This window comes from Balaenoptera ricei, chromosome 16 (genome assembly GCF_028023285.1).
Source record: "Balaenoptera ricei isolate mBalRic1 chromosome 16, mBalRic1.hap2, whole genome shotgun sequence".
Lineage (NCBI taxonomy): Eukaryota > Metazoa > Chordata > Mammalia > Artiodactyla > Balaenopteridae > Balaenoptera > Balaenoptera ricei.
In genome coordinates this window covers 55,726,954-55,750,953 of record NC_082654.1, presented here as the reverse complement: position 1 = coordinate 55,750,953, position 24,000 = coordinate 55,726,954, and the positions used below count along the sequence as shown (strand labels likewise).

Below are 24,000 nucleotides of genomic sequence, written 5' to 3'. Positions count from 1 at the left end.
CGTTTTTTTCCCTGTAATTCATTTCTAATCTCATAGTGTTGTGGTCAGAAAAGATGCTTGATATGATTTCAGTTTTCTTAAATTTACTGAGGCTTGATTTGTGACCCAAGATGTGATCTATCCTGGAGAATGTTCCGTGCGCCCTTGAGAAGAATGTGTAATCTGCTGGTTTTGGAAGGAATGTCCTATAAATATCAATTAAATCTATCTGGTCTATTGTGTCATTTAAAGCTTCTGTTTCCTTATTTTCATTTTGGCCGATCTGTTCATTGGTGGTTGTGAGGTGTTAAAGTCCCCCACTATTATTGTGTTACTGTCGATTTCCTCTTTTATAGCTGTTAGCAGTTGCCTTATGTATCGAGATGCTCCTATATTGGGTGCATATATATTTATAATTGTTATATCTTCTTCTTGGATTGATCCCTTGATCATTATGTAGTGTCCTTCCTTGTCTCTCGTAACATACTTTAAAGTCCATTTTATCTGATATGAGTATAGCTACTCCAGCTTTCTTTTGATTTCCATTTGCATGGACTATCTTTTTCCATCCCTTCACTTTCAGTCTGTATGTGTCCCTAGGGCTGAAGTGGGTCTCTTGTAGACAGCTTATATATGGGTCTTGTTTTTGTATCCATTCAGCAAGCCTGTGTCTTTTGGTTGGAGCATTTAATCCATTCACACTTAAGGTAATTATCAACATGTATGTTCCTATGACCATTTTCTTAATTGTTTTGGGTTTGTTTTTGTAGGTCCTTTTCTTCTCTTGTGTTTCCCACTTAGAGAAGATCCTTTAGCATTTGTTGTAGAGCTGGTTTGGTGGTGCTAAATTCCCTTAGCTTTTGCTTGTCTGTAAAGCTTTTCATTTCTCCATCGAATCTGATTGAGATCCTTGCCAGGTAGAGTAATCTTGGTTGTAGGTTCTTCCCTTTCATCACTTTAAGTATATCATGCCACTCCCTTCTGGCTTGTAGAGTTTCTGCTGAGAAATCAGCTGTTAACCTTATGGGAGTTCCCTTGTATGTTATTTGTCGTTTTTCCCTTGCTGCTTTCAATAATTTTTCTTTGTCTTTAATTTTTGTCAATTTGATTACTATGTGTCTCGGCGTGTTTCTCCTTGGGTTTATCCTGTATGGGACTCTCTGCATTTCCTGGACTTGGGTGGCTATTTCCTTTCCCATGTTAGGGAAGTTTTCGACTATAATCTCTTCAAATATTTTCTCTGGTCCTTTCTCTCTCTCTTCTCCTTCTGGGACCCTTATAATGCGAATGTTGTTGCGTTTAATGTTGTCCCAGAGGTCTCTTAGGCTGTCTTCATTTCTTTTCATTCTTTTTCCTTTAGTCTGTTCCGCAGCAGTGAATCCCACCATTCTGTCTTCCAGGTCACTTATCCGTTCTTCTGCCTCAGTTATTCTGCTATTGATTCCTTCTAGTGTAGTTTTCATTTCAGTTATTGTATTGTTCATCCCTCTTTGTTCTTTAATTCTTCTAGGTGTTTGTTAACCATTTCTTGCATCTTCTCGATCTTTGCCTCCATTCATTTTCTGAGGTCCTGGATCATCTTCGTTATCATTATTCTGAATTCTTTTTCTGGAAGGTTGCCTATCTCCACTGCATTTAGTTGTTTTTCTGGGGTTTTATCTTGTTCCTTCATCCGGTATATAGCCCTCTGCCTTTTCATCTTGTCTATCTTTCTGTGAATGTGGTTTTTGTTCCACAGGCTGCAGGATTGTAGTTCTTCTTGCTTCTGCTGTCTGCCCTCTGGTGGATGAGGCTATCTAAGAGGCTTGATGGGAGGGACTGGTGGTGGGTAGAGCTGACTGTTGCTCTGGTGGGCAGAGCTCAGTAAAACTTTAATCCACTTGATTGTTGATGGGTGGGGCTGGGTTCCCTCCCTGTTGGTTGTTTGGCCTGAGGCAACCCAACATTGGAGCCTCCCTGGGTTCTTTGGCGGGGCTAGTGAGAGACTCTGGGAGGGCTCACGCCAAGGAGTACTTCCCAGAACTTCTGCTGCCAGTGTCCTTGTCCCCACGGTGAAACAGAGCCACCCCCCGCCTCTGCAGGAGACCTTCCAACACTAGCAGGTAGGTCTGGTTCAGTCTCCCCCGGGGTCACTGCTCCTTCCCCTGGGTCCCGATGCGCACACTACTTTGTGTGTGCCCTCCAAGAGTGGAGTCTCTGTTTCCCCCAGTCCTGTCGAAGTCCTGCAATCAATTCCCACTAGCCTTCAAAGTCTGATTCTCTATGAATTCCTCCTCCCTTTGCCGGACCCCCAGGTTGGGAAGCCTGACGTGGGGCTCAGAACCTTCACTCCAGTGCGTGGACTTCTGTGGTATAAGTGTTCACCAGTCTGTGAGTCACCCACCCACTAGTTATGGGATTTGATTTTACTGTGATTGCACCCCTCTTACCATCTCATTGTGGCTTCTCCTTTGTCTTTGGATGTGGGGTATCTTTTCTGGTGAGTTCCAGTGTCTTCCTGTCGATGATTGTCCAGTAGCTAGTTGTGATTCTGGTGTTCTTCCGAGAGGGAGTGAGAGCACGTCCTTCTAGTCTGCCATCTTGGTTGGGGTCTGTAGTCTGCTTTCTTGAGGAAGCAAATAAAATTGTGTGATATTTACAGATCTAGTTATTTCTGATTATCTTGTAATCTGTTCCTCTAGTGATCTCACAAATGCCAAAAAAAAAAAAAAAAAAAGTTCCCTTATGTAGCATATAGTGTTTCAAGATCTGGGGTAGTGTTTTCTTTGGCCTTGGTACAATTTTCCACTATTTTATTTTCTGTGTATCATTTGATTTTATCAACTTATATCTAATTCTACTTCTAGGTATTTGGGCATTGTTTTTCATCCTAACAAAGACACAAAAAAATGTTTTCAAGCAATGTGATCCTTGGAATTTTTTTCCTCTCCCAAACCTGCATCGGAGTTGTAGGGAACTCGTTGCTCACTGCATATGCTTACATTTTCTTCGACACATGTCAGAAGAAGGCCACAGATAATATTCTCATCCATCTGACTTTTTGTAATATGGTTATCATAATTTGTAGAGACATTCCAGAAGTGATGTTTATTTTGGAATTAAACATATTCTAGATGATGTTGGATGTAAGGCAGTGCTGTTCATTATTATAGAGTTGCATGTGGACTTTCTATCTGCTCCACGTGTCTCCTGAGCATCTTCCAGGCCATCACCATCAGTCCCAGCCACTGCATCCTGCTATCGCTCAAACTCAAAGCATCCAGTTTAATTTTATCTTCTTTCCTCTTCTTTTGGACCTTCAACATCTTGCTCAACATCCAGGTCATAAGAGGTAGTATGGCATCAAAAAATGTCACTTTTCCTGGGCATGGATTTCCTCTGAAATACTGTACAACATTTGGGCCTTGTGTTGCATTTATAAGAGTTATTCTTTCTAATGACATTCTCTTTCTGTTCCTTATGGTCTGGACCAGTATTTACATGGTGACTCTCCTACACAGACATCAGAAAGTTCAGGTTTGGCACAAGAGCAAGAAAACCCAGAAAATCTCCCCAGAGTAGAGAGCCACTCAAACAATCCTTTACCTGGTGACATGTTTGTTTTTTTTTTTAATTAATTCGTTCCTCATTATGCACATTTCCTTTGCACATCACAAAGATTTTAATCAACAGGGCATCAGTGTCTTTTTCTCATCCTCAGTACTCTGCACTTTGGTGCTGATCAGTAGTGACAGCAGGGTTTTCAAAGTGCTCTCTGCTCTTCCAAAGAGAAGAAGGTAGCCTCAAAAGTACATAACTGATGAATGATATTCATAATCTTTAAGTTGCATCTAAGGGGTCCATGAGGAGCAAACTTCTTCTTGATCATGATAAGGAAAATTTCAGCACACAGAATTTTAATAGACACACCTGTTCTCTTATGTCTCTAATTCCTGTAGAGACGTTTTCAGGAGATTTTTCACTCACCAACGGAATTGAAGGTAAAGTTTTGGAATGGTACAAGCAATATAGTCTGGGTAGACTCTTTGAGGCAACTGAATGAGACATTTAAAGGTGTTCTTATTTTATGTCAGTGAAAGACTATCTTAAATCATTGAATCAATTGTTAGTTTTGGTGTTAAATTTACAAATGCAATGTTTTCTAATCCTACCACATAGTATAAGTGATTTAATTAACAGCTAATGATAATTTAACAGAAAATGATGAAAAATAGAGGTACAGGCCATATCAATAAAAATTACTGGAAGTTTATGAAAGCTACAGAACAGCCTGTCTTCAATACTGAGAATTTCAACACCTCGTTCTATCTCTTCCTTATTTAAGTCTTCCTTAATCTCACTAAGTGATGTTACCTAGTGTTCAGTATAGAAGAGAACATCAGTTCTGGATTTATACCTAAATATATGTTTAGTTTTATCATTGTAATTAGCACCTTTTTTCAAAATAATTTTAAAGTATAAATCTTCCCACTTTACCTAGTTCCCTGTTAACTTTTTTTTAAAACTGAAGTATAGTTAGTTTACAATGTTGTGTTAATTTTAGGTGTACAGCAAAGTGATTCAGTTATACATACATACATATATACATATATATTCTTTTTCAGATTCTTTTCCATTATAGGTTATTACAAGATACTGAATATGGTTCTTTGTGCTATACAGTAGTCATTTATCTATTTTATACATAGCAGCCTGTATATGTTAATCCCAAACTCCTAATTTATTCCCCCCTCCCCTGCCTTGCCTCCTCCCTTGCTATTCCCCCGGTAACCATAAGTTTGTTTTCTATGTCTGTGGGTCTGTTTCTGTTTTGTAAATAAGTTCATTTGTATTGTTTTTTAAGATTCCATATATAAGCAATATCATATGATATTGGCCTTTCTCTGTCTGGCTTACTTCACTTAGTATGATAATCTCTAGGTCCATCCATGTTGCTGCAAGTGACATTATTTTGTTCTTTTTTATGGCTAATATTCCATTGTATATATGTACCACATCTTCTTTATCCACTCCTCTGTCAATGGACATTTAGGTTATTTCCATGTCTTGACTATTGTAAATAATGCTATAATGAACATTGGGATGCATGTATCTTTTCGAATTATAGTTTTCTCTGGATATATGCCCAGGAGTGGGATTGCAGGATCATATGGTAGCTATTTTTAGGTTTTTTTTTTTTAAGGAACCTCCATACTGTCCTCTATAGTGGCTGTACCAATTTACATTGCCAACAAGAGTGCAAGAGGGTTCCCTTTTCTCCACACCCTCTTCAGCATTTATTGCTTGTAGATTTTTTGATGATGGCCATTCTGACCCGTGTGAGGTGATACCTCATTGTGGTTTTGATTTGCATTTCTCTAATAATTGGCGATGTTGAGCATCTTTTCACGTGCCTCTTGGTCATCTGTATGTCTTCTTTGGAGAAATGTCTGTTTAGATCTTCTGCCCACTTTTTGATTGGGTTGTTTGGTTTTTTGATATTAAGCTGTATGGGCTGTTTGTATATTTTGGAAATTAATCCCTTGTCGGTTGAATCATTTGCAAATATTTTCTCCCATTCTGTAGGTTGTCTTTTCATTTTGTTTATGGTTTCCTTTGCTGTGCAAAAGCTTTTAAGTTTAATTAGGTCCCATTTGTTTATTTTTGTTTCTATTTCCATTACTCTAGGAGATGGATCCAAAAAAATATTGCTGTTATTTATGTCAAAGAGTGTTCTGCCTATGTTTTCCTCTAGGAGTTTTATAGTATTCGGTCTTACATTTAGGTCTTTAATCAATTTTGATTTTGTTTTTGTGTATATGGTATTAGAGAATGTTCTAATTTCATTCTTTTACATGTAGCTGTCCAGTTTTTCTAGCACCACTCACTGAAGAGACTGTCTTTTCTCCATTGTATATTCTTGCCTTCTTTGTCATAGATTAATTGACCATAAGAGTGTGGATTTATTTCTGGGGTTTCTATCCTGTTCCATTGATCTATGTGTCTGTTTTTGTGTCAGTACCATAGTGTTTTGATTACTGTAGCTTTGTAGTATAGTCTGAAGTCAGGGACCCTGATTCCTCCAGATCTCTTCTTCTTTCTCAAGACTGTTTTGGCTATTCAGGGTCTTTTGTGTTTCCATACAGATTTTAAAATTTTGTTCCAGTTCTGTGAAAAATGCCATTGGTAATTTGATACGCATTGTGTTGAATCTGTAGATTGCCTTTGGTAGTACAGTCATTTTAACAATATTGATTCTTCCAATGCTAGAACACAGTATATCTTTCCATCTGTGTTGTCTTCAGTTTCTTTCATCAACATCTTATAGTTTTCAGAGTACAGGTCTTTTGCCTCCTTAGGTAAGTTTATTCCTAGGCATTTTATTCTTTTTGATGTGATGGTAAATGGGATCATTTCCGTAATTTCTCTTTTGACATTTCAGTGTCAGTGTATAGAAATGCAGCAGATTTCTATACATTAATTTTGTATCCAGCAACTTTACCCAATACACTGATGAGCTCTAGAAGTTTTCTGGTGGCATCTTTAGGATTTTCATCTGCAAACAGTGACAGTTTTACTTCTTTTCCAATTTGGATTCCCTTTATTTCTTTTTCTTCTCTGATTGCCATGGCTAGGACTTCCAAAACTATGTTGAATAAAAGTGGCAAGAGAGGACATCCTTGTCTTGTTCCTGATCTTAGAGGAAATGCTTTCAGCTTTTCACCATTGAGTATGATGTTAGCTTTAGGTTTGTCATATATGGCCTTTATTAGGTTGAGGTAGTTTCCCTCTATGCCTACTTTCTGGAGAGTTTTTATGATAAATGGGTATTGAATTTTGTCAAAAGCTTTTTCTGCATCTATTGAAATGATCATATGGTTTTTATTCTTCAATTTGTTGATATGGTATATCACACTGATTGATTTGTGGATATTGAAAAATCCTTGCATTCCTGGGATAAATCCCACTTGATCATGGTGTATGATCCTTTTAATGTATTGTTGGATTTGGTGTGCTAGGAGTTTGTTGAGGATTTTTGTCTTTGTTCATCAGTGAATCTTTGGTTTTGGTATCAGAGTGATGGTGGCCTCAGAATGAGTTTGAGCATGTTCCTTCCTCAGATTTTTTTGGAATAGGTTCAGATGGATAGGTTTTAACTCTTCTCTAAATGTTTGATAGAATTTGCCAGTGAAGCCATCTGGTCCTGGACTTTTGTTTGTTGAAAGTTTTTAAATCACAATTTCAATTTTAGTACTTGTGATTGGTCTGTTCATATTTTCTATTTCTTCCTGGTTCAGTCTTGGGAGAGTGTACCTTTCTAAGAATTTGTCCATTTCTTCTAGGTTGTCCATTTTATTGGTATATAGTTGCTTGTAGTAGCCTCTTAAGATCCTGTGTATTTCTGCGGTGTCCATTGTAACTTCTCCTTTTTCGTTTCTAATTTTATTGATTTGAGCCCTCTCCCTCTTTTTCTTGATGTGTCTCACTAAAGGTTTATCAATTTTGTTTCTTTTCAAAGAACCAGCTTTTAGTTTTATTGATCTTTGCTCTTGTTTTTTTCATTTCTATTTCATTTATTTCAGCTCTGGTCTTTATGATTTCTTTCCTTCTACTAACTTTGGGTTTCGTTTGTTCTTCTTTCTCTAGTTCCTTTAGGTGTAAGGTCAGGTTGTTTATTTTAGATTTTTCTTATTTCCTGATGTAAGATTGTATTGCTATAAACTTCCCTCTTAGAAATGTTTTTGCTGCATCCCATAGGTTTTGGATCATCGTGCTTTCATTTTCTTTTGTCTCTAGGTATTTTTTGATATCCTCTTTGATTTCTTCAGTGATCCATTGGTTGTTTAGTAGCATATTGTTTAGCCTCCATGCCTTTGTGTTTTTAGCAGTGTTTTTCTTGTAGTTAATTTCTAATCTCATAGCACTGTGGTCGGAAAAGATGCTTGATATGATTTCAATTTTCTTAAATTTGGGAAGGTTCGCTTTGTGGTCCAGCATGTGATCAATTGGGGAGAACGTTCCATGTGCATTAGAGAAGAAAGTGTATTCTGCTGCTTCGGGATGGAGTGCTCTCTAAATATCAATTAAGTCCATGTGGTGTAATGTGTCATTTAAGGCCTGTGTTTCCTTACTGATTTTCTGTCTGGATGATCTGTCCATTGATGAAAGTGGGGTGTTAAAGTTCCCCAGTATTATCGTGTTACTGATGATTTCTCCTTTTATGGTTGTTAGTATTTGCCTTATAAATTGAAGTGCTCCTATGTTGCATGCATATATATTTACAGTTGTTATATCTTCTTGGATTGATCCCTTGATCATTATGTAGTGTCCTTCTTTGTCTCTTGTAACAGTCTTTATTTTTTTTAAAACGTTCATTTTATTTTTTGGCTGTGCTGTGTGGCATGTGGGATCCTAGTTCCCTGACCAAGGATGGAACCCCTGCCCCCTGCATTGGAAGCATGGGGTCTTAACCACTGGACTGCCAGGACAGTCCCATAATAGTCGTTATTTTAAAGCCTATTTTGTCTGAGTGTTGCTACTCCAGCTTTCTTTTGATTTCCATTTGCATGGACTACCTTTTTCCATACTTTCCTTTCAGTCTGTGTGTGTCCCTTGATCTGAAGTGGGTCTCTTGTAGACAGCATATATACAGATCTTGTTTTTGTATCCATTCAGCCAGTCTATGTCTTTTGGGTGGAGCATTTAGTCCATTTACATTTAAGGCAATTATCGATATGTATGTTTTTATTGCCATTTTGTTCATTGTTTTGGATTTGTTTTTGTTAGTGTTTTTTCTTCCCTGCCTCTTTTGTTCTCTTCTCTTGTGATTTGATGACCAACTTTAGTGTTGTGTTTGGATTCCTTTTTCTTTTTTGTGTGTATCTACTGTAGATTGTGGTTACCATGAGGTTCTGATATGGCAGTCTGTACATGAACAAGGTTGTTTTAAGTTGCTGGTCTTTTAGTTTCAAATGCATTTCCAATATCATGCATTTGCGCTCTCCTCTTCTCACAGTACCTGGTTTTGATATCATATATATGGGCAGATGATTTCCTACCTTTACTGTATGTTTGTCTTTACTGGTGAGCTCTTACATTCATGATTTTTAAATTTATAGTTGTTACCTTTTCTGCCTAGAGAAGTTCCTTTAGCATTTGTTGCAAAGCTGGTCTGGTGGTGCTGAATTCTCTTAGCTTTTGCTTGTAAAGCATTTGATTTCTCCATGAAATATGAATGAGAGCCTTGCTGGGTAGAGTATTCTTGTTTGTAGGCTTTTCTCTTTCATTGCTTTAAATATATTGTGCCACTCCCTTCTGTCCTGCAGAGTTTCTGCTGAGAAATCAGCTGATAACCTTGTGGGAGTTCCTTTCTATGTATTTGTTGTTTTTCCCTTGTTGCTTTTACTATTTTTTCTTTGTCTTTAATTTTTGTCAGTTTGATTACTATGTGTCTCGGCACGTTCATCCTTGGGTTCATCCTGCCTGGGACTCTCTGTGCTTCCTGGACTTGGATGACTGTTCCCTTATTCCGTGTTAGGGAAGTTTTCAGCTATTATCTCTTCAAATATTTTCTCAGGTCCGTTCTCTTCTCCTTCTGAGACCCCTATAATGTGAATCTCCAGTGTCCCTGTCCCCACAGTGAGCCATAGCTGCCCCCCCCCACCTCCACAGGGGACCCTCCAACACTAACAGGTAAGTCCAGCCCAATCTCTTATGAGGTCACTGCTTTTTTCTCTGGGTTCTGATTGTGCACAAGACCTCATGTGCACGCTCCAAGAGTGGAGTTTCTATTTCCCCCAGTCCTGTGGAATTCCTGCTGTCAAACCCAGCTGGCCTTCAAAGCCAGACTCTGGTGGCTCCTCCTCCTGTTGCCAGACCCACAGGCTGGGAAGCCAACGTGGGGCTCAGAACATCATTCCTGTGGGAGAACTTTTGTGGTGTAATTATCTTCCAGTTTGTGGGTTGCCCACCTGGCGTGTATGGAATTTGATTTTATCGTGATTGCACCCCTCCTACCATCTTGCTGTGGCTTCCTCTTTGTCTTTGGACGTAGGGTATCTTTTTTGGTAGGTTCCAGCCTTTTTTTTGTCAATGGTTGTTCAGCAGTTAGTTGTGATTTTGGTGTTTCCACAGGAAGGGGTGAGCTCACATCCTTCTATTCCGCCATCTTTCCTCCTCCTCAATCATAAATTCTTGCAACTTTGTATGAATGTTTATAATGTTCAAAGTGCTAAGAAAAAATTTTGTGCTCATTCAATACAAAATAAGAAAGGAGAAATAAAGGTGTAAAAACAAAGAAGATAAATAGAAAAAGAACTTCAAGTATGAAATAAAACCAAAGGAAGTAGAGATAAAGCAGAGATCAATGAAATACAAAATGAACAGAAAATCAAAGAAAAGTAGGCTCTTTAAAAGTTTAGTAAAATTTATAAGACTACCAAGATTGATTGAGAAAAAAGACAAAAACATTACTAATATCAGGAATAAAACAAGAACCATTAATTATTGTACAGAAACTAAAAAAACAAGAGTAATCTGAACAACTCCATGTCATTAAATCCAGCAACTTAAATGAAATAGATAAATTCTGTGAAAACCCAACTTATGAAAACTGAGAGAAGATGAAAAAGAAATCTGAATTGGCCTATACCAATAAGAAATATTGCTTTTATAAACTTCCTACAAGTAAAATTCTAGGATAAGATCCTTCTACCAGTGAAATCTGTCAAAAGTTTTAAGAAATAAACAACAGTCTTATAAAAACTCTTTCATGAAATAGATGAGAAAGGAGTATTTTAACTTACTTTATGAGGCCAGTGTCACTCTAAAAACAAAGCTGGATGCTGAAATTTACAAGGCATTGTTAAGAGAAATTAAAGACAATCTAAATAAGTGGAGAAATATACCAGGGTTACATATTGGAAGACTCAATACTGTTAAGATGTCAATACTCTTCAAACTGGTTTATTGATTCAATGAATAAAATCCGAACAGCCTTTCTAATAAAAATTAGCAAGCCTGTTCTAAAAATTACATAGAAAATTTAAAATCTCAGCATTGTCAAAAGAATCTTTAAAAGTCAGAGGTCTTACACCACCTGATTTCCAGTCTTTTAAGTTTGTTGTAATCAAGTCAGTCTGGTTTACTTGTAAGCATAGACATATGGATTAATGTAACATAATACAAAGCCCAGAAAGACACATGGCCAGTTGATTTTTGACAGTGTCACCAATGTAATTTAGCAGGAAAAGAAAATTCTTTTCAATTACCTGTTGAGTTAACTAGATATCCATTTGAGAAAAAAAAAAATTAGCTTTGACCATATTTCAGACTGTAAACAAATTAATTTGAGATGGATCATAAAATTAAAGGCTAAAACAACATAATGTAGAATTAAACATAAAAGAATATTTTTGTGACCTTGGAGTACTCAAAGAATTTTTTTTAACAGGACACTAATGTACTAACAATAAAGAAAATCTGCATAAATTTACTTTATCAAGATTTAAAATTTCTGATCATGAAAATACAATGTTAATAAAATGAAAAGGCAAGCCACTGACTAGGAGAAAATATTTGTGATTATATATCTTAATAAGGGCATGTCTTCAGAATATATAATTACTACTTCAAATCAGTAATAAATAGGTAAAACCAGTGAAACATTAAAATTTGAACACATACTTCATGAATAAGATATACAAACTGCTAATATGCACATGGAAAGTTCTCAACATTATTAGGAAAAGTGAAAATAAAACCACAATGAAATTCTGCTTCCTGCTTATAGAATAGCCCAAATTAGAAAGACTGACAATACCAAGTGTTGATGAGGATGTAGAGCATCTGGGGCTCTCATACATTTCTTTTGAGAGTATGAAGTGTTACAACCACTCTGAAAAACTTTACAAGAAATTATCCCAAAGTTAAATGTACACTTTCACTATGAACCTATGAAGATGCCTATAAAAAATGAAAATGTGAAAAGACTGTACATCATCCTTAATACCCCACACTGGATAAAACCTAAATGTCCATCAACAGATGAATGGGTAAGCAAACTGTGCAGAATACTCCAAAATCAAAAGCAATGAATACAGATAAATATATCAATTTAGATGAATCTTAGAAACCTTATATTAAGCAAAAAAGCCTTGCACACAAAGAACAATGCAAGATTCTACTTGCATAAAGTTGAAGTACAGGCTAAATAAATCTGTGGTGATAAAAATCATAACAGTGGGTGGAAGAGCTAAATAGACACTTCTCCAAAGAAGACATACAGATTGCCAGAAAGCACATGAAAAGATGCTCAACCTCACTAGTTATTAGAGAAATGCAAATCAAAACTACAGTGAGGTATCACCTCACACGGGTCAGAATGACCATCATCAAAAAATCTACAAAACAATAAATGCTGGAGAGGGTATGGAGAAAAGGGAACCCTCCTACACTATTGGTGGAAATCTAAATTGGTTCAGCCATTATGGAGGACAGTATGGAGGTTCCTTAAAAAACTAAATATAGAACTACTATATAATCCAGCAATCCCACTCCTGGGCATATATCTGGAGAAAACCATAATTTGAAAAGATACCTGCAACCCAGTGTTCATTGCAGCATGATTTACAATAGCCAAGACGTGGAAGCAACCTAAATGTCCATCAACAGAGGAGTGGATAAAGAAGATGTGGTACATATATACAATAGAATATTACTCAGCCATAAAAAAGAATGAAATAATGTCATTTGCAGCAACATGGATGGACGTAGAGATTGTCATACTGAGTGAAGTAAATCACACAGAAAGACAAATATCATATGATATCACTTATATCTGAAAAATGGAACAAATGAACTTATTTACAAAATAGAAATAGAGCCACAGATGTAGAAAACAAACCTATGGTTACCAAGAGGAAAGCAGGGAGGAGGGATAAATTGGAAGACTAGGATTGACATATATACTCTACTATATATAAAATAGATAACTAATAAAGACCTACTGTATCGCACAGGGAACTCTACTCAATACTCTGTAATGACCTATATGGGAAAAGAAGAACTGATTCACTTTATACCTGTATACCTGAAACTAACACAACATTATATATCAACTATATTCCAATAAAAAAATCATAACTGTGGTTGCCCTGGATGGGGAATTAACTGGAAAAGGTTAGGGAAACTTTCTGAGGTGATAAAAATGTTCTAATTATTGAGCCTGACCTTCTTACATAAGTGTACATGTATGTCAAAACAAACTGTTTGGTTAAATATATTCATTTTATTGTATGTAAATTATATCTTAATTTGGAAAGGGCAAAAAGAAAGAATATTTATTAAATAAAAAGATAATACTTTACCTATTAGATTTGCAAAAATAAGAAATCTGTAGTACCCTATGTTGGTAGACATATGGGATATAGGAATCCTCATATACTTCTGGTGGAAATGTAGATTGGTATAGACATTCTGAAATGCAAACTAGCGCTACTTAGTCAAATTGAGTATAAATAGAAATCATGACCTGACATCTCTAATCCAGGGGGAAATATGCAATAACAGAAATAAAAATATTCACTGGAGGGAATGAATGGAAATAGCAGAGGAAAGAGTCAATTAACTTGCAGATGGTTTACCAAGAATTATCCAATCTGAACAAACAGTAAAAAGACTAAAAAAAAATGAACAGAGCCTAAGGGACATGTGGTAAATTATCAAAAGTCTAATATTCATGTCATTGGAGTCACAGAAGGAGATGAACAATACTAATACAGACAAAAAATACTTGAAGAAACAGAAGACTTCTGATTTCAAAACCACCAAGTAAAGAACTTGGAAGTAACCACAAGAAAAAAAAGGCAGTCAAACTGATAATCAACAACTTCGTTGTACCCATCAGAGAACTGAGTATTCAGAGAAACCAGAATCTCAATCTTGACAGAAAGATAGATCCAGAGTTACAGCCAAGATATGCTTACTTTGAGCATATCTATGAAGCATATTTATTACTGGAATTATAAACTGGTAGGAACACTTAAATGATAATGTTGAGGAATTTCTGGAGCTGTGTGTGAGCTAAAATGAGAGTGAGAAACTCCTAGATGCCATAGTCTTAGGCAAGATCCCACATAGTCATGGCCTGTACCTTAGGGAAACACATCAGGTTTTCAGAGTAAAGACCAGAGAAATATCCTCTCATGGCTCTGGAAAGTGATATATACCCAGAATCTTCTCCACACAAAGGGCTATACTCCAGGGTAAAAGACTTTGCCAGAACTTTATCCCAACTGAGAAAAAGTTATTTTCTCACTCTAGATGCTAGCATCCCTATCTCACCTAAAGGGTAGAGGGCTATACAGGAAGAAATGCTTGTGAAGGTCACAGACACAAAAGAAAGGATTTAATTAGATAATAGGGTGCCTCCCCCCTATTCATCTTACCACCACATCAACAGGGCTTCAGTATAACAATAGTGGATTACAGCTGAAAGAGCTGCAAAAAACTGACACTTTCTAAAGAGGAGTACTTGAAGAAGCTCAAAGTCAAGAGGGGAGACAGAAAAAAAAAAAAAACACTGGGTGAATTTGGAGTTTGTGGAACCTAAGGCTGCAGGAAACATGAACAAAGCCAAACTCTTAGACAGTTTAACATAATTAACATAAATCAGGTGTGAGAACTTATCAGTTTCTATTATCTGATAGAACATGTTTGTCTTTCAACCAAATGTAACAGGGCATACCCAAAGGCAAGAAACCAAGCTGAAGAGACAAAGCAAGCAACACAACAAGATTCAGTTATGACACAGATCTTATAACCATAAGGCATGAAACTTACTTAGTTATGATTAAAGAGAATGATGTCAGGAAGATGTCAGACCAGGAGGTCCTAACCCTCATACTCCCATGAAAACAATATAACTATGTAGGTCAAAAAATACCTCTTGTATGTCAAAAAAATCTCTTGGAGAGCTCTGGATTACAATTAAAAAGCTGCAACAGACCAATGAAGCACAAAAATTGAGGATAGTTATATAAAAAGTGTAGGAAGCACTCTACTAGCATCAACCCATCTTCCATGCTGGTATTGCTCAGTGCCATGAGGGATTCCCCTCAGCCACTACTTCCTCATTTGAGGGAAAAGGAGAGCAGGAGGACTGAAAGAGCCTTTATGACATAGGCCTCCAGTAACCCATGGCATCACTGCGGACACCCACAGCTTTTGCCACTGAGGACTCCCATAAGCCTTCACGATACTGACATGAGCCAATGTAATTCCCTGTAGTCCTCACTGGGGCACTCTCCTGAGAGCTGGAGTCACTACTGTGCATACCTGGGGCCTGGGCCACCACACCCATCCACTCCAGTCCTAGTGCTGCCTAGGTCAGTGCATGCATGTGCCCAGACCTCAGTGCAAAGACAGGTCCCTTCCACAGTGACTTCCCCGTGCAGGGAGAAGGAGAAAAGGAGACTCTCAGTGTCCTTTGCCACCAAGGACTTAAAAGCCCTAGTCATCACCATGGACACCCTCAGCCTCCCTCAGTCAGGACCAGTGAAGTCTTTGCCAGTGCTGATGCCAGCTGATGGAGATGCCCAGAGTCTAACTGCTGCACCTCCCCAGGAGTGAGAGTCACCAATGTGCCCCTCTTTGGGCCTGGAGCTGCTGCACCCCACGCATCTGGTTCCCTCACATCCAATCATAAGTGAAGGTCTTTCTGCACTGAAACTGGACTATAATGTCTGTATGAGGGGACCCTCCCTTCAAATGCATGGACACAAGTAACACATATACACAAACACACACACACACACACACACACAAATCAGGGAAATATGACACTACCAGAAAAACACATTAAGTTTCCACTAACTGACCCCAAAGAAATGGAGATCTATAAACTGCTTTGCAAAACCTTCAGAATAACTGTTTTAAAGGAGTTCAGTAAATTTTAAGAGAACATAGACTGCTCGATGGAATCAGGAAAACAATGTGAACCAAATGAGAAATTCAAAGAGAAGTTATAACATGAACCAAACAGAAATTCTGAAGCTGACGAATATAATAAATAAAATGAAAAATGCAATAGAGAGATTCAATAGCAGACTCAATCAAGCAGAAGAAAAAAATCTGTGAACTTGAAGACAAGTCATTTGAAATCATCCAAGCAGAGGAGAAAAAGAGAATAAAGAAAAGAAATCTTGCATGATTTATGGAATACCATCAAAGAACTGCTGCACATTATGGGAGTCCCAGAGAGAGAAAAAGGAGATGTTTATTTAAAGGGAAAATGGTTGAAAATTTCCCAAATCTTGGGAAGAAAAATGGACAACCAGACTAATGAAGCTCAAATGACCCCAAATAGAATCAACCCAAAGAAGATTACACTGAGACATATTATAATCAAATTGTCAAAAGTCAAGGACAGAGAATTTTGAAAGTAGTAATAGAAAAGCTACATGTCATATATAGGAGAACCCCCATAATACTATCAGAAATTTTTCAGCAAAACCTTGCAGTCTAGGAGAAAGTGGCATGATATACTCAAAGTACTGAAAGAAAAATTTTTCAACCAAGAAGACTATACCCAGAAAATAATCTTTTCAAAGGAAAGAGATAATGTCTTTCTCAGACAAATAAAAACTGAGGGAATTCATCACCCCTAGACCTGCTGGCAAGAAAGGAACAAAGGAACAACAAAACAGGAGGAAAAAAAGTAAAATAATGAACAAAATGAAAGAAATAAGTCCATATCTATCAATAATTATTTAATGTAAATGGATTAAATTCTCCAACCTTAACAAACAATGACTGAATGGGTTTAAAAAAAAAAAACCACAGCTTAAAGACACATCCAGGAGAAAGTGAAGGAACATAAAAAGTTATTCCAAGCAAATGTTAATAAGAGAGCAGGGTAGTCATAATTATATTGGATAAAATAGAGTGTAAGTCAAAAACTTTGTCACAAGAGACAAAGAAGTTCATTATATTTATGATAATGGGGCCAATTCATCATGAGGGTATAAACACCAAATAGCTGAGTACCAAAATATATAAAGTAAATATTAACAGAACTGAAGGGAGAAATAGGCAGCAATACAATAATAGTAGGGGACTTTAAATACATCAGTTTCAACAATGGATAGATCATCCAGACAGAATAATGAGGAAAAAAATGGACTTGAGCAACACTATAGACAAAATGGACCTAACAAATTATACAGAACATCCATGCAACAATATCAATACACATTCTCAAGCACACACAGGACATTCTCCAGCATAGATCATATGTTAAGCCATAAAATAAGTCTTAACAAATTTCAAAAGATTTATATTATACAGAATAACTTCAACTACAATGGTATGAAACTAGAAATGAATAACAAGGAAAAACTGAAAATTCACAGTAGGTTAAAATTGAACAGCATACTCTTGAACAACCACTGGGTTAGAGAAAAATCAAAAGGGAAATTGAAAAGTATCTTGTAATGAATGAGAATGAAAACACAACATACCAAAACTTATAGAATGCAACAAAAGCAATTCTAAGAGGAAAGTTTATAATGATAGACACTTACATTAAGAAAAAACCCAAATACTTTTACTAAAAAAAAAAAAAACTTTACACCTTAAGAAACTAGAAAAATATAAACTAAGTCCAAAGTTAGCAGAAGGTAGGAAATAACAGAGGAGAAATAAATGAAATAAAGACTAGAAAAATAGAAAAGATCAACAAAATTTATAGTTGGCTTTTTAAAAAGATAGACAAAAATAACATTTAGCTGGACTAACTAAAAAAGGGAATACTCAAAATTATAAACAAAAGGAGAAATTACAACTGATACCACAGAAATACAGAGGGTCATAAGGGACTACAATAAAAAAATATATTCCAACAAATTGAAATAATTTATTGAAATGGACAATGAAGGAATGGATAAATTCCTGGAAACCTGCTAATACTGAGTCATGAAAACTAAGTCTGAACAGACCAATAAAGAATAAGGAGGTTGAATCATTAGTCAAAAACCTCCCAACAAAGAAAAATCCCAGGACCAGATGGCTAGAGTGGTGAGTTCTACCAAACATTTAAAGAAGAATTAATACCAATCCTTTTCAAAGTCTTCAAAAATTGAGAAGGAACTCTTCCACAATCATGTTAAGAGGTCTGCATTACCCTAATACCAAAGCCATATAAGGACAACAAAGGAAAATTATAGGCCCTAATGAACATAGACACAAAAATCTTCCAAATAATAGCAAACCTAATTCAGCAGCACATTAAAAGGATTGTATACCATGATCAAGAGGGATTCATGCCTGGAACGCGAGGATGGATTGACATTTGTAAGTAAATATTAACAGAATGAAGAATATATTATAACAATAGATACAGATGAAGTATTTGACAAAAATGCAAGATCCTTTAATGATACAAACTCTGAAGAAATTAGGCATATAAGGAGTGTACCTCAACATAATAAAGGTTTTGTATAACAAGCCTACAGCTAACATTATACTCGACAGTGAAAAGCTGAAAGCTTTTCCTCTAAGATCATGAACAAGATAAGATGCTCACTCTAGCCACTTCTGTTCAATATAGTACTGGAAGTCCTAGCTAGAGAAGTTAGGCAAGAAAAAAGGAATAAAAGGCATTCAAATCAGAACAGAAGAAGTAAAACTGTCTGTTTGCAGATGACATTATCTTTTATGAAGAAAAAACCCAAGACTCCACCAAAAACAGAGCTAATGAATGAATTTGGTAAAATTGCAGAATAGAAAATCAACATACAGAAATAAGTTGTGTTTCCATACACTAAAATGTACATTATAAAAAATAATGTAAGAAATCTTTCTCAGTTACAATAACTTTAACTAGAATAAACTACATAGGAATACATTTAACCAAGGAGGTGAAAGATCTGTAAACTGAAAACTATACAACGTTTTAGAAGGATACAAGTAAATGAAAAGTTACCCTGAGTTCTTGAATTGACAGAATATTGTTAAAACGTCCCTGCTATCCAAAAGTGATTTACAGATCAAAGCAATCCCTTTCAATATTACAATGGCATTTTTCACATCCATAGAAAAATCCTAAATCTTTATATGAAACTGTAAAACACTCCAAACAGCCAAAGCAAACTTGAGAAAGAACCGAAGTCAAGGGCGTCACACTTCCTGATTTCAAATTATATTGCAAAGCTATAGTAATTTTTTAACATATTTTTTTAAAAATTGAAGTATAATTGATTTACAATGTTTTGTTACTTTCGGTGTGTAACAAAGCTATAGAAAATTTTTTAAAGTGTGCTACTGTCATAAAAATAGTCACATAGACCATTGGAACAGAATAGAGAGCCTAGAAATAAACCCTTACATATATGGTCAACTAATCTTTCACAAGGGTGCCGAGAATACACAATGGGGACAGGATAGTCTCTTCAATAAATGGTGTTGGAAAGACTGGATATCCACATACAAAAGAATGAAAGTGGACACTTAACTTACACCATTCACAAAATCATCTGAAATGGATTAAAGGCTTAAAACATAAGACCTGAACCATAAAACTCCTAGGAAAAACATACAGAAAAATTTCCTTGACGTTGGTTTTGGCTATGATTTTTTGGTTATGTTGCTAAACTCTCAGGCAAAGAAAGCAAAAGTAAAGTGGGACTACATTAAACTAGAAATACTCTGCACAGCAAAAGAAATAATCGGAAAAGGAAAAGGCAATCTATGGAATGGGAGAAAATGTTTGCAAACAATGTATCTGATAAGGGGTTAATATCCAAAATATGTAATGAACTCATACAACTCAACAGCTAAACAAAAGAAAACATTTAACCCAGTTTAAAAATGGGCAAAAGACCTCAGTAGGTATTTCTCAGAGGAGACATGCAAATGGACAGCAGGTATGTGAAAAGATACTCAACATCACTAATCAACAGGAACACACACACACACAAACAGGAGATCAACTCACACCTGTTAGAATGGCTATTATCAGAAAGCAAAGATAATGATGGTGGTGGACAGGGAAACTTTGTATACTGTTAGTGGAAATGTAAATTAGTAAAACCTTTAGGAAAAAACAGTTTCTTCAAAACATTAAAAAAAAACTGTTATATGGTCTATCAATATCACTTCTGAGTATTTAAAAGAATTGAAGTCAGGATCTTGAAGAGATATCTGTTCCCATGTTCATTGCATAATTATTCACAATAGCCAAGACAGAAACTACTTAAATTCTCATTGATAAGTGGATAAAGAAATGTAGTATATACATAAAATGGATTATTAAGCCTAAAAAAACAGGAGAATCCTGCCATTTGCAACAACTTGGATGGAACTGGAGGGCATGATGCTGGGTGAAAATAAGCCAGATACAGAAAGACAAATGCTGCATGATCTTAGTTAAATGGAATCTAAAATAGTCAAACACGTAAGAAACAGAGTCGAATGGTAGTTGCCAGGGAATAGGGATAGTGAGAAATGAGGAGGTGAGGTGATGGTTAAAAGGTACAAAGTTTCACATATATAAGTTCTGGAGATCTATTAAACAGAGTGTTTAAGCTAACAGTACTGTATTGTATACTTAAAACTCGCTAAGAAGTAGATCTTATGATAAATGTTCTTACCCTAAAAAAAAAAAAAAAAAAGTGTGGGGAAGGAAACTTTGGGAGGTGATGGATGTTTATATACTTGATGGTGGTGATAGTTCCATGGATGTATACTTATCTCCAATCTTATTTCATTGAATACATTGAATATATAATTACATGTCAAGCATACCTAAATAAAGTGCTTTAAAAGAACCCAAAATGTTGGCAAAAAGTAAACAATGAGAAGATTTTCCATCATGCAGCTCCTCAACACACAACTTACACAAACATCTCTCTTTTCTTAATAGAGGGGCCTCAAATTTTCCATTAAAAACGTTTATTACAACCTGCTTAGAGGCCTCCCACCCACAGGACTTGCTGTGCTGTAAAGCATCATTTAAACAAGCCCCAGCTGAAAACTAAGTTCGGAGAGTGACCTACTGGTTCCAGAGGACGTTACTTTAAAAAAAAAATTTTTTTTAACATCTTTATTGGAGTACAATTGCTTTACAATGTTGTGTTAGTTTCTGCTGTATAACAAAGTGAATCAGCTATACGTATACATATATCCCCATATCCCCTCCTTCTTGCGTCCCTCTCCTACCCTCCCTATCCCCCCCTCTAGGTGGTCACAAAGCACCAAGCTGATCTCCCTGTGCTATTCAGCTGCTTCCCACTAGCTATCTATTTTACATTTGGTAGAATATATATGTCAATGCCACTCTCTGACTTCGTCCCAGCTTACCCTTCCCCCTCCCAGAGGACATTACTTTTATTTAAACTAATAATGTTTCCTTTAGTTAAAGCAGGGGCTAATTCTGGTACTTAAACACACACAAACACACCCACACACACCCCTGGCATTACTGTAATCTAATGGAATACACTTAGTCCCTGGTGTAATTAGTCCTATCCCCAACTGATTCTGGATATGTTTCCTTGTATTCATCTTAGTACACGTAACTTGAGTTTATCAGTTCTCTGGGGCAAAAGTATACACACCATGTTATTTTTCTAATTTTCCAGAGCCTGTGCACCACAACTACTGAGCCTGCATGCCACAACTACTGAAGCTCGTGTGCCTAGAGCCTGAGCTCTGCAACAAGAAAAGCCACTGCAATGAGAAGCCCACGTACCACAACGAAGAGTAGCCTCCGCTCGCTGCAACTAGAGAAAGCCCGCGTGCAGCAATGAAGACCCAACAACAAAGACCCAATGCAGCCAAAAATAAACAAATTAATTAATTTTTAAAAAGTTGGTATTCTATGTACAGAGAACCGGACATGATTATCAACATTTTAAAGTTTATAAAAATACAAGTTTAATTTCATAAACCATATTTTATATTTTCTTAAAAATTTAAACTTGTTACATTTTCCTTTCATTGATGGCTTTTCTTTTTTCTTCCCTTTTTCTTTCCATGTTACATTATGGACTGTTAGTGGTTGGTATCAATACCTAGTTCACTGATAGTTACCCTTTCTAATATACATATATCACACCCTGTGTGCAATTCAGCATGACATTAGGTATATCCATAAAGTAAAAATAGATTCCATTAGAGTTTGAAGGTTTCCACATGGCATAAATAGAAGGCATGGGCTCACATCACAAATTTGAATAGATATCAGCTGAAGTCTTTCTAATACTCTTACCCTTTTCTTTAAAACAGGCTCACTCCCGAGAAGATCCTGATGAAGGAAGATTGTTTTGAAGCTTAACCAAAGGGCACTCTGCAGCACTATTTCACAAAACCCCTACCCTGGGCTATCTACCAGAGAATGATTGGTCAAAGAAATTGGCATTCCAAAGGACTAATGTCAGCATCATGTGGCATAAATCATTTTCCCTCTCCTCTTTTAAGCAAAATATTAAATGTCCATAACAAAACAAAAGTGCCTCTGCACATTACACCAATGGATCCTGGAGGTTCCTAGCCTACCTGTGCATCCAAAAATAAATAAGACCTCAGAAAAGACTGTGGATCCAAAGGAGTTGTCAAACCTGCCCTTCCCTAGCTCACCAGGCAGCCAGGAAAAATAATGTAACCTACAAAAGAACCCCTATTAGGCTCTCAGCAGAAATTCTACGTACCAGGGGAGAGTGGAATGACATATTCAAAGTGCTGAAAATGAACATTTTCACCCAGGAATACTTTATCTGGCCAAATTATCCTTGATATATGGAGAAATAAAGGTTTTCCTAAACAAAAGCTAAGGGAGTTCAGCAACATTAGATCTGCCATGCAGGAAATTCCGAAAGGAGTTCCTTGAATTGAAATAAAAAGATGCTAATTAATAACATGAAAACATATGAAAGTACACAACAATCTGATAAAGGTAAAATTAGGCAGTTAGAATCTGAAAACTGTTTTTCTATATTAGAATGGTATCTTAAGTATATAGTATAAAGGTTAAAAAAGAGTATTAATAACTACAGTTATTATAATTTGTTAACAAATATACAACATAAAGAGGCAAATTTTGATATCAGTTATATAAATGGAGAGGAATAAAAGGATGGAGACTTTATAGGTGAATAAAGATAAAACTACATTTTATGCTGATAGCAATTTATCAAGGAGATGTTTTATATAACCCCTCATGGTAACCAAAAGCAAAAATGTAGAGTAGATTCATGAAACGCAAAAAAACAGGGAGGCAGAGCATACCACCATGGGAAACCACCAATGTATAAATGTAGGCATAAACAGAGGGGAAAAGAAACAAGAGATGTGAACCAACCATAAGAAAATAAGATGGCAGTAGTTAGTCCTTACATATCAAAATCACTCTAAATATAAATGGATTCAATTTATCAACGAAAAGTCACAGATTGGCTGGCTGAATGAAAAAGAAGGGAGAAATAGAAAACAATATCACAATAGTAGGGGAGGGAATTCCCTGGCAGTCCAATGGTTAGGCCTCCACGCTTCCACTGCAGGTGGTATGGGTTCCATCCCTGGTCAGGGAAATAAGATCCCACAAGCTGTCCGATGCAGGCAAAAAACAAACACAAAAACCAAAACAAACAAACAAACACAATAGTAGGGGACTTCTGTACTGCACTGTCAGCAATGGATAGATCATCCAGACAGAAAATTAACAAGAAAATGTTGGAGTTGAACCACACTTTAGATCAAGTGAATGTAACAGACATATATAGAGCATTCCATCCAACAGTAACAAAATACACTCACTTCTCAATTGTACATGTAACATTCTCCAGGGTAGAGCATATGATAGGACACAAAACAAATCTTAGCAAATTTAAGAAGTTTGGAATTATAAAGAGACCTTCAAGATGGCAGAGGAGTGAGCCGTGGAGATCACTTTCCTCCCTACAAATACATCAGAAATACATGTACATGTGGAGAAACTACAGAACACCTACTGAATGCTGGCAGGAGACCTCAGACTTCCCAAAAAGC

General features: G+C 36.4%; 1 long non-coding RNA gene across 1 annotated transcript in view; it reads left to right on the top strand.

Annotated features, from left to right (window-relative positions):
- Positions 1–22,437, top strand: part of LOC132350311 (uncharacterized) — an 83,299-nt gene extending 60,862 nt beyond the window's left edge. The window contains exons 2-3 of the long non-coding RNA XR_009497887.1: positions 21,597–21,824; positions 22,243–22,437. This is a non-coding gene — a long non-coding RNA (uncharacterized LOC132350311). The remainder of the gene's footprint in view (positions 1–21,596; positions 21,825–22,242) is intronic.
- The last annotated feature ends 1,563 nt before the right edge of the window (positions 22,438–24,000 follow it).